The sequence below is a fragment of the Dendrobates tinctorius genome, unplaced genomic scaffold, assembly GCF_039654945.1.
Source record: "Dendrobates tinctorius isolate UK_male_01 unplaced genomic scaffold, ASM3965494v1 ptg000192l, whole genome shotgun sequence".
Lineage (NCBI taxonomy): Eukaryota > Metazoa > Chordata > Amphibia > Anura > Dendrobatidae > Dendrobates > Dendrobates tinctorius.
Window position 1 is genome coordinate 8,875,529 of NW_027361859.1, and position 12,367 is coordinate 8,887,895.

The 12,367-nt window shown below is 42.3% G+C and overlaps 1 pseudogene; it reads left to right on the forward strand.

Moving 5' to 3' along the window:
- The window catches only part of LOC141055963 (uncharacterized), a 231,667-nt pseudogene that overhangs the window by 178,448 nt on the left and 40,852 nt on the right, over window positions 1-12,367 (forward strand).

Genomic DNA, 12,367 nt, shown 5'->3' on the forward strand with positions numbered 1-12,367 from the left:
TAGCAGATGACTGTACCAGGAGATCAGAGGGACAGCTGACATCTTCAATTTTTAAATCAGATGATCTTGAGATCCCACAGGATGCAATTGAAGTGAATGCCATCACTCCAGATATACCATCATCCCTTTACAACAAAGATCTGTCATCTCATCCTTTGAAACAGATCCTGTCTTCTGATTCATTACCAACTACTAAGGAAAATCAAAATACTCACACAAAGAAGCCATTTTCATGTTCGGAATGTGTGAAATATTTTACACAGAAATCAACTCTTGTTAAGCACCAGATAGTTCACGCAGAGGAGAAGCCCTTTTCATGTTCAGAATGTGAGAAATGTTTTAACCGTAAATCAAATTTTGTTATACACCAGAGAACTCACACAGGGGAGAAGCCCTTTCCATGTTCACAATGTGAGAAATGTTTTTTACAGAAATCACATCTTAATAAACATAAGAAAACTCACACAGGGGAGAAGCCTTTTTCTTGTTCAGAATGTGGGAAATGTTTTAGCCATAAATCATATATTGTTAGGCACCAGAGAATCCACACAGGGGAGAAGCCTTTTTCATGTTCAGAATGTGGATTATATTTTCTGAAGAAATCCACTCTTTTTAGTCACCAATTAATTCACACAATGAAGAAACCTTTTTCTTGTTCTTAATGTTGGAACTGTTTTGCACAGAAATCAACTCTTGATAAACATCAGATAAGTCCCACAGGGGAAAAGCCTTTTTCATGTTCAGAATGTTGTAAATATTTTAACGGAAAATTGTATTTTCTTAAAGAGGTTGTCCACTACTAGGACAACCCCTTGTCATTCCTCATGATTGGCCTCTTTAAAATAAAAACTCATACTTTTTTTTCGTTCTGGCTCCATTCCAGCAGTGTCGGCACTTGCCTTCCTGCGGCTCATGTGTAGCTACTTTACACGAGCCTTGCACCTAATCAGCGCCAACTTCACTGTTCCCTCCTTGAGACTTAATGAAAATCAACAGGAAAACTGGGGCCCCGGGAACGCTAGTGCCGAAACACCGCTGGCAAGAGAAGTTTGTATAAACATGAGGAATGAGAAGGGGTTATTTAAGTAGTGGACAACCCCTTTAAACATCAAAAATCTCATACAGGGAGAAGAGATTATCATACCTAGAGTGTGAAGAACGAATTACTGGAAAATCGTATATTTTGTTGACCATAAAATATAACTCAGATGGGGAGAAACTATATACACCTCTGACAAAAAATAAGAGACCACCACATCAAAACCCTGTCAAGGGCAGCCCATTCTCCAGACCTGAACCCCATTGAAAACCTCTGGAATGTAATCAGGAGGCTGATGGATAGTCACAAGCCATCAAACAAAAAAGAACTGCTTTTTTTTGCGCCAGAATCAGTGTGAAAGACTGGTGGCAAGCATGCCAAGACGCATGAAAGCTGTTTTTAAAAATCATTAAACTTACAGTATTTTTTGTACTATAAGACACTTTTAGCAAGAAAAAATCTTACTAATAAGTGATAGACTGTGACAGAGGGGAATGCTGAGACAGTGTCCTTCCTGCTCACTGAGAGAACTGCTCTTCTCCACCCCCACATCTGATTGGTGCAGACCAGAAAAGGAAGGTACCAGGACCTGCACAGAGGCTGCACATTCCGAGGACCTTCCACATGACTAGCTCAAGGACCTTTCAGATCATATGATTATGTAATGTGTATACTGTGTATGCAACTGTAGCAGTGCTGTGTGTATATACAGTGGGGAAAAAAGTATTTAGTCAGCCACCAATTGTGCTAGTTCTCCCACTTAAAAAGATGAGAGAAAAGATAATATATACCCCCTGTGAGATATGGTGAAGAAAAAATCTGAGATATGGTCCCGGCTTCCCCTATCGCGGACAGAATTGGATTGATAAAAATGATAATCTTTCCTAAATGTTTATATATACTGGAGCACATATCAATAAGAGTCCCTAAGGGTTTCTTTAAAAAAATACATAGCATGATAGCAACGTTTGTATGGGGAACGTCTAGATTGAGTATTAGATCCCTGCAGAGGCCCAAAAACCAGCGTGGTTATGCTCTCCCTGACTTGTATTTATATTATTTAGCTGGTCAGTTGCGTGATTTAAAACACTGGTTAATACGATGGTGTCACCAGCTGCAAACAAGGTAATCCAATTATATATTCTTCACAAGTCTTATTTGACCCCAAGCAGACTTCATAAATTAGGTAGAAGGGAAACGGATGAATGTCATAGATGTGGGGAATCCGGAGCGGACTTTTGGCACCTTATCTGGAGATGTGGCAGTGTACGAGGGTATTGGAGTCATGTCATGTATACATTGGAACGAATATTGGGAATACCGATTGAATGCACTCCTGAACTATGTCTCCTGGGTGTTCTGGATGAAGAGTTGTGGGTTCATTATGATAGAATATTTCTTTGAGAGCTTCTATTTATGGCTAGGAAAGCAGTGGTGTTGAGGTGGATGGGAGGGAAATCCCCTTCGATCAATCAATGGAAGAAATTAGTGAATGACATAATCCCTTACAAGAACATATTGTATAAAAACAGAAAATGTCCCCAGAAGTTCCATAAGATTTGGGAAAGGTGGTGTGATTCCCCTAGGACACACTTGGCTCCTAATGCTATGGTCTTTTCGATTTCAAGATGTAATCCCTGATGTATATCACATCTAGACCATGCGAGTTTTGATTTGTGTAAATTTTAAAATGTGTCTTTTATAATCTGACCTGGTACGAGTTCACGGATCCTAAAACGGACCCTGTTAGCTAGAAGATGCAATGGATGGTATAATGTATCGTGTAGAATACTGTGTTGTATTTGTTTTATTTGTTTATTATTATTGAAAGTGTGATATCATAGTTATGTCATTATGAATGATTCTGACTTAATACTGTAATCTTATGTGTTTGATATACTATGTTATGGAATACTTCAATAAAAAGTTAAAAAAAAAAAAAAAAAGATGAGGCCTGTATTGACATCATAGTGCAAATGAACCACTTGTTGTAAAAACAAGGGCACCAACTCATAAGAAGATGGCAACTTTGGGAGTGGTACAAGATGGACCATCTTAGAAAATCTATCACAGATCACCCAAATAACAGTCATTCTCTGAGAGACAGGGAGATCAGAGATAAAATCCATTGAGATATGGGTCCATGGCCTCCTGGGCACCGGCAGGGGCATCAACAAACCACTAGCACGAGAACAGGGCTTAGACCGAGAACAAGTCCCACAGGACTGCACAAAATTTCTGACATCACGAGATAAGGCAGGCCACCAAAAAGACCGACTCACCAAATCTCTGGTACCAAAGATACCTGGATGACCAGCCAACACGGGGCAATGAATTTCAGACATTTCTCTTATCCTCCCCTGGTCAGGGACATACAATTTTCCCATAGGGCATCGTTCAGGTTTAGCCTCCTGAAATTCCTCCAGAACATGTCTCAAATCAGGAGAGATGGCGGAAAGAACTACACCCTCATTTAGAATGGTCGCAGGCTCGGTCACGTCAAGAGAATCCGCAAAGAAACTCCTAGAAAGGGCGTCCGCCTTAACATTCTTAGTGCCCGGAAGAAAGGAGACCACAAAATTAAAACACATGAAAAACAAGGCCCACCTAGCCTGTCTAGGATTCAAGCGCTTGGCTGATTCAAGATAAATTCTTGTGATCGGTGAGGATCACAACTTGATGTCTGGCTCCCTCCAACCAATGTCTCCACTCTTCAAATGCCCATTTCATCACCAATAATTCCTGATTCCCCACATCATGGCTACGTTCAGATGGAGAAAATTTTCGAGAAAAGAAGGCACAGGGATTCATCTTAGAGGTTACCGGATCTCTTTGAGACAAAACTGCTCCTGCACCAATCTCAGAAGCATCTATCTCCACCTGAAAAGGGAGTGAAACATCAGGTTGCCGTAGAACCGGAGCAGAAGTGAATCTCTGCTTAAGCTCCTGAAATGCCGAGACTGCCTCTAGAGACCAATTTACCACATCAGCGCCCTTTTTGGTCGAATCCGTCAAAAGTTTAACAATACCAGAAAAATTACTTAAATTTACGGTAGAAATTAACAAAACCCAAAAACTTCTGAAGAGCCTTCAGAGAAGTGGGCTGAACCCAATCATAAATGGCCTGTACCTTGGCCGGGTCCATTTCAATAGCAGACGGGGACAAAATGAATCCCTTTGTGACCGGGCCAATTTTTAAAATTCTTACAAAATGAATCCCTTTGTGACGGAACCAATTTTTAAAATTCTGACCAATATCACTTTATGTGGTCATAACTCTGGAATGCTTCAACAAATCCCAGTGATTTTGAGACTTTTTTTTCGTGGCACATTATAATTTATGATAGTGGAAAATTTAGATTGATATATTTTGTGTTTTTTATAAAAAAAAATTAAAAAAAAATCAGAAACTTGACAAAAATGTAAAAAAATTGCAATTTTCAAACTTTGACTGATTATCCCTTTAATCCAGATAGTCATACCACAGAAAAACATTCATAAATAACATTTCCCTCATGCCTGCCTTACATCAGCGTCATTTTTAAAATGCTAATTAGTGTTGAGCATTCCGATACCGCAAGTATCGGGTATCGGCCGATACTTGCTGTATCGGAATTCCGATACCGACTTCCGATATTTTTTCAATATCGGAATTCGGCATCGGAATCGGAAGTTCAAAGTTGATTGACAGCCTGACGTCATCATGATGCGCGGTGTGTGCGCATCATGATGCGCCGTCATTTCGGGCCTTCCGGGGGTCTCTGCCGGGGGGCTGTGTGGACTGCCCGGGGTCTGTACCGGCCTGCCGGGGGGCTGTGCCGGCCTGCCGGTGGTCTGTGCACCCTGTGGGGGTCTGTACCGGCCTGCCGGGGGGCTGTGCCGGCCTGCCGGTGGTCTGTGCACCCTGTGGGGGTCTGTACCGGCCTGCCGGGGGGCTGTGCCGGCCTGCCGGTGGTCTGTGCACCCTGTGGGGGTCTGTACCGGCCTGCCGGGGGGCTGTGCTGATGTCCGGGGGTCTGTGCAAGCATCGTCCGATGGGACTACAAGTCCCATCTGGCGATGCCTGCTACCATGACAGTGATTGACACATTAGCCAATGATGGGACAGTAGTAGTCCCATCATCCGGCTAATGTGTTAAATGTTAAAAAAAAAAAAAAAAATACTACATACATACTACATGCATACTACATGCATGCTACATACATACTACATGCTACATACATACTACATATATACTACATACATACTACATATATGCTACATACATACTGCATGCTACATACATACTACATGCTACATACATACTACATATATACTACATACATACTACATATATACTACATACATACTGCATGCTACATACATACTACATACATGCTACATACATACTACATGCATGCTACATGCATGCTACATACATACTACATGCTACATACATACTACATACATACTACATACATGCTACATACATACTGCATGCTACATACATACCACATACATACTACATACATACTACATACATACTACATGCTACATACTACATATATACTACATGCATGCTACATACATACTACATGCTACATACATACCACATACATGCTACATACATACTACATACATACTACATGCATGCTACATGCATGCTACATGCATGCTACATACATACTACATGCTACATACATACCACATACATACTACATACATGCTACATACATACTACATATATACTACATGCATGCTACATACATACTACATATATACTACATGCATGCTACATACATACTGCATGCTACATGCATGCTACATACATACTACATACATACTACATGCTACATACATACTACATATATACTACATGCATGCTACATACATACTGCATGCTACATGCATGCTACATACATACTACATACATACTACATGCTACATACATACCACATATATACTACATACATACTACATACAATACATACATAGACATACAGTACATATAACATAGAGTAACATACTTACCAATACTTGTCACATTGTTCCCCGAAGCCATTGTCTTTTCCGGAATAAATATTAACATAACAAACCACAAAAATACTCACCCACGATCCGAAGCAGTCCACGAGTGTGTCCCACGACGATCTTGGGTAGAGAACTGCAGCATCAGATGATGCTGCCGTTCTCTACGGGCTGCAGGAATCCAATGACGGAAGGTAGGTATCCTTCCGCACTGTATTCCTCCGCCACTTAAAAAAAAAAAAGTCCCTAGTCTCACTTTATGCCATTGCTGCGTGGGAAATTCCAGTTATATGTACTGTATGTCTATGTATGTATTGTATGAATGTATTGTATGTAGTATGTATGTAGTATATATGTGGTATGTATGTAGCATGTAGTATGTATGTAGTATGTATGTAGCATGCATGTAGCATGCAGTATGCATGTAGCATGCATGTAGTATATATGTAGTATGTATGTAGTATGTATGTAGTATGTATGTAGCATGCATGTAGCATGCAGTATGTATGTAGCATGTATGTAGTATGTATGTGGTATGTATGTGGTATGTATGTAGCATGCATGTAGTATGTATGTAGTATATGTGGTATGTATGTAGCATGTAGTATGTATGTAGCATGCATGTAGTATATATGTAGTATGTATGTAGTATATATGTAGTATGTATGTTGCATGTAGTATTTATGTAGTATGAATGTAGCATGTATGTAGTATGCATGTTGTATGTATGTAGCATGCATGTAGTATATATGTAGTATGTATGTAGTATTTATGTAGTATGAATGTAGCATGTATGTAGTATGTAGTATGAATGTAGCATGTATGTAGTATGCATGTTGTATGTATGTAGCATGTAATTTTTTTTTTTTTTTTTTTTTTTTACATTCAGCACATTAGCCGGATGATGGGACTACTACTGTCCCATCATTGGCTAATGTGTCAATCACTGTCATGGTAGCAGGCATCGCCCGATGGGACTTGTAGTCCCATCGGACGATGCCTGCACAGACCCCCGAAGCCTGCACAGACCACCGGCAGGCCGGCACAGCCCCCCAGCAGGCCGGCACAGCCCCCCGAAGCCTGCACAGCCCCCCGGCAGGCCGGCACAGCCCCCCGGCAGGCCGGCACAGCCCCCCGGAGCCTGCAAAGCCCCCCGGCAGGCCGGCACAGCCCCCCGGAGCCTGCACAGACCACCGGCAGGCCGGCACAGCCCCCCGGCAGGCCGGCACAGACCACCGGAGCCTGCACAGACCACCGGCAGGCCTGCACAGCCCCCCTGGCAGGCCGGCACAGCCCCCCGGCAGGCCGGCACAGACCCCCTGGCAGGCCGGCACAGCCCCCCGAAAGGCCCGTACAGACCCCAGAGAGGCTGTACAAGGCAAAAACAGGGTTTTTCTTATTCCGATACCGGAAGTCCCATAGACTTGAATGGGACTTCCGGTATCGGAATCGGCGATACCGATACTTTTTTTAAAGATCGGCCGATCCATTCCGATCCGATACTTTGAAGTATCGGACGGTATCGCTCAACTCTAATGCTAATGTATTTTGTCAGCCTTTTAGGAGGTTTAAAAATGTAGCAGTAATTTTTCATTTTTTCAAGGAAATTTACAAAATTTATTTTTTTGAGGGACCTATCCAAGTTTGAAGTGACTTTAGGGGTGCTATATATTAGAAAACCCCAAACATGATACCATGTCAAAAACTGCACCCCCTGACATATTGAAAACTGCTGTCAGGTAGTTTATTAACCCTTCAGGTGATTTTCAGGAATTAATGCAAAGTGGTATAGCCGGAATGAAAAAGTGTTTGTTTACCACCTAAATGCCACTAACTTCTGAACTGGCAGCTGTAGCCGGCAGACTCTAAGGCCGCTATTTGGCCATGAACTGCTATGGCAAACATCAGGACCACACAATCATGATATCGGTGGGACAATTAGATTAAAGTGCAAGCCCCCACAATCTATTAACAGTTTATTTGATGTAGTCACTTTTGACAGCAGCAACTAAGGGGTTAAACAGATATGGATGGTGCCAACACTGATCATTTGTGATACAGCAAGTTGTCAGATATAGTGGACAGCCGACAGCTGCTGGATTGTCACCTGTATGGGGATGATATTCCCTTATATCTCAGGTCAGTAAATATACGTATTGGCTGTCATGAAGGGGTTAACCTACAGAGTATTTTCCCTCAAAGTCCGGAACACAGTCCGGACATGTTCCACATGAGAATCAAAATCACTGGAAAAAAATCAAAATATCATCCAGAAAAATGATCAAAAACTTATCCACAAGGTCCCAGAAAATATCATTCATAAAAGATTGGAAGACAGAAGGGGCATTAGTGAGCTCAAAAGGCATCACCACTCAAAATGTCCCTCTGGAGTAATAAACGCAGTCTTCCATTCATCCCCGTGCTTGATGCTAATAAGATTATACGCCCCCTGAGGTCAAGTTTGGTAAACCAACAAGCACTTTGGAAAATAAATCAGAAATCAGGGGTAACGGGTACTGATATTTAACAGTGATCTTGTTAACGGAACAATAGTCAATACATGGCCTTAATGAGCCATCTTTCTTGGCCACAAAGAAAAAGTCAGCATCCAAAGGCGAAGAGGATGGTCTGATATAACCCTTCTCCAATGATTCCGTGATATAAGATCGCATAGCATCATGTTCAGATACCGATAAGTTGAAAAGTCGACCCTTGGGAAATTTACAACCGGGCATTAACTCAATTGCTCAGTCATAACTCCTATGAGGAGGCAAAGACGCGGACTTACTCTCACTAAATACATCAGAAAAATCAGCCAAATAGTCAGGAACGTCTTGAGACTGGGGAGAGGTGGAGAAAACAGGAGTGTCACTAAGATCACATTGACAACCCCAACTCACCACAGACAGAGATTTCCAATCTAAAACAGGATTATGAGTTTGCAACCAGTGAAAACCCAGTACAATAGTATCATGTAAATTGTGCAACACCAAAAATTCACAATTCTCTTGATGGTCCGGGGCGACCCACATTACTACCTGGGTTCAAAACTGGTGTTTATTCTCCGCCAAAGGGGTAGCATCAATCCCCCTCAAGGGAAGAGGGGTTCTCAGGGGCACCATGGGGAAACCACAATGCTTGGCAAAGTCAAGATCCATCAGATTCAAAGCTGCTCCTGAATCCACAAAGGCCTTAGCAGAAAAAGTAGACAAGGAGCAGATCAAGGTAACCGCCAAAAGGAACTTAGGCTGTACACTGCCCATCGCAAATGCGTGAGCAAAATGTTTTTCTCATTTAGGGCAGACAGAAATAACATGAGAGGCCTCCCCACAAAAGAAGCATAACTTATTACGCCTTCTAAACTCTTGACGTTGCGTCCTAGACAGAACTCTATCACATTGCATGGGTTCAGAAGTTTTTTCAAAAGGCAGCACCGCCTCTTGCGTACTTTTACGTTCACGTAAACGTTGTTCAATTTGAATGGCTAATGACATGGAGTCGTTAAGACCAGAGGGGACAGGAAATCCCACCATAACATCTTTTACGGTTTCTGCCAGACCTTTCCGAAAGAGAGCTGCTAGGGCATCATCATTCCATTTAGTAATGACCGCCCACTTTCGGAACTTCTGGCAGTATAACTCCGCAGCATCCTGACCCTGGTTCAATGCCAATAAGGTCTTCTCAGCTTGATCAATAGTATTAGGTTCAAAATACAACAACCCCAGGGCCTGAAAATATGCATCCACATTAGCCAGAGTAGGATCTCCAGGTGTCAGAGAAAAAGCCCAATCCTGGGGATCGCCGTGCAGCAGTGAGATGACAATTTTAACCTGCTGCACCAGCTCCTTGATGAATTAGGCTACAAGGCAAGAAATAGTTTACAGTTATTCTTGAAATTCAAAAATTTAGACCGATCCCCAGAAAACACATCAGGAGTAGGGATCTTTGGTTCTACAGCAGATGATTGAGCAAGATAGGCAGAAATTCCCCGCACTTCAGCAGCGAGCTTCTCAACATGATCGGATAATTGCTTAGTCTCCATTAAAGAAAAAAAATCCTCCTACAGCCCCACAGAAAAAGAGGAAAAAATATAAAAAAAAAATTCTGACCCTTTTTTTTTTTTTTTACAATTCTTTCCTTCTTTTGAGTACCCTAGAATCTCAGGTTAGGCTGGTGATTCTGTTATGAATGGGTCACCGAGGAGGATGGCAGCAACAGGCTAAGCCACCAGGAGATCAGAGAGGTTAGTAACTAAGCGGATTGCAGACCCCTGATCCTATCCGCACAACTAGCAGTAGCCGTGGAGCGTTCCTACGATGCCCTAGACGCTTCGCCACAACCGGAGGACTAACTAAGCCTAAAGACAGAGAGATGAAATCTAAACTGCCCTGGAGCAGATCCCCAAAGGAATAGATGGCCCCCAAACATATATTGTCGGTGAGACAAGATGAGACACAAACACAGGCAGAGAACAGACTGAGCAAACGGTGGGGCCCAAGCTGTCTAGACAGGACAGGACAGAAAAAGATGCTGTCTGTAATCACGCACAAAACCCTGAAAAAGTTCAACACTTCTGATATACAAAAAAATCTGAGATCACACGATCTCACCCCCCGCTAGATCAGCACCCTGGTATAAACTGGCAGCAAGCAAAAAGATACTAACATAACGGGACTGAACAATCTGCAACATATGAAGCAGGGCCCAGTGCTGGCCCCAGCAAGGAGCACGCTGAACCCTAACATCAAAATAGAAAGCAAAAAAAAGACACAACCAGATTAGATGCAAAGGATTAATCACTCAGCTGAACATGCAGATCAGGCAGGGGACAAAAGAGCTCCAAATGCACACAGAGGAGAAAATCACCAGCAACCTTCAAGAGCAGCGAGCTCCATTATATGCTCCCAGCCAGCAATCCCAGATTCCCAATTATCATCGTCAGGTGGAGAACCTCCATCCACCTGGCCAGCTTCACTACTCTCAGTAACCACCAGAGGGAGCAGAGTGTGCTTCGGCTCAGAAATCCGAGCAAGGGAGTTCACAACACTTCCCTCTGTAGACAAGCTTTTTAGAGATGTAAATTTAATTCTCCAGCAGGATTTGGCACCTGTCCACACTGCCAAAAGTACCAATACCTGGTTTAAAAACAACAGTATCACTGTGTTTGATTGGCCAGCAAACTCGCCTGACCTTAACTCCATAGAGAATTTATTTGATATTGTCAAGTGAAAATTAGCAATAAAATGAATAAAAATAAAAATTGAATGCATGAACTTGAACCCAGCTTTTCATGTTCTTACTGGTAAAGGAAAGCGTGCTTGTCCATATCAGCCACACTTCTAATCTGGGTTTTGGTATTCTAATAACACTGCTGAAACAGATGCTGAAGTGAGTGTCAGTATAGATAGAAAGTCGTATGACTAGAATCATTTGTTTAAATAAAGAATGTACATCAATGAAATGATATAATTTGCGATCCATTCTATCAAATTAGAACAAAATTATATCAAAGATTGTGTATGATATCAATACAATGGTATGGTCTTCCCGTCGGTCTTTCAAAAATATGTATTAAATAGCAGCAGTGATGAACGAACGTGCTCAGATAAGGCATTATCCGAGCATGCTCGTGTGCTAACCGACTGTCTTTGGCCATCTCGAATAATATGTTTGAGTCCCGGCGGCTGCATGCCTCACGGCTGTTAAACAGTCGTAACGCATATAGGGATTCCCTAACAAACAGGCTGTTGAACAGGCCCGAGACATGCAGCTGCGAGGACGCAAACATATTTTTCGAGCATACCGAAGACACTTGGTTAGTACCCGAGTATGCTCGGATAAGACCTTATCCGAGCACATTTGGTCATCGCTAATAGACAGGTGACCTAATCTAATATTATAAATCAATATATTACAATGCAATAAAGATATCACATAGTTAAGTAGTCCAATGCAATGTAATTCACCCACAAACTAGAAGGATATGTTGAAAAAGGGGTGTTGGAACACCTATTTACGATGGCACAAATTGCAAGAGAACGGGAGGGGCTGGAGCAATGGATTATAGCTGGATTTGTGTGAGAGAAGACCCACAGGTCATGTGAGTTCAATACAATGGGAATCTAATATATACTTACCTTATAATGTCTTCACATCCTGTTCCGTCCAGATGTGTCCGGATCCCAGAATTCGAAGCGCCGGAAGTTCACCGACCGCCATATTGGGACACCCAAGTGATGGGTGTCTCAATATGGAAACTGCTGGTGGCATCAGCCTCTTGCACGGTACCACCAGCGGAACACCATCGCACCACACACACA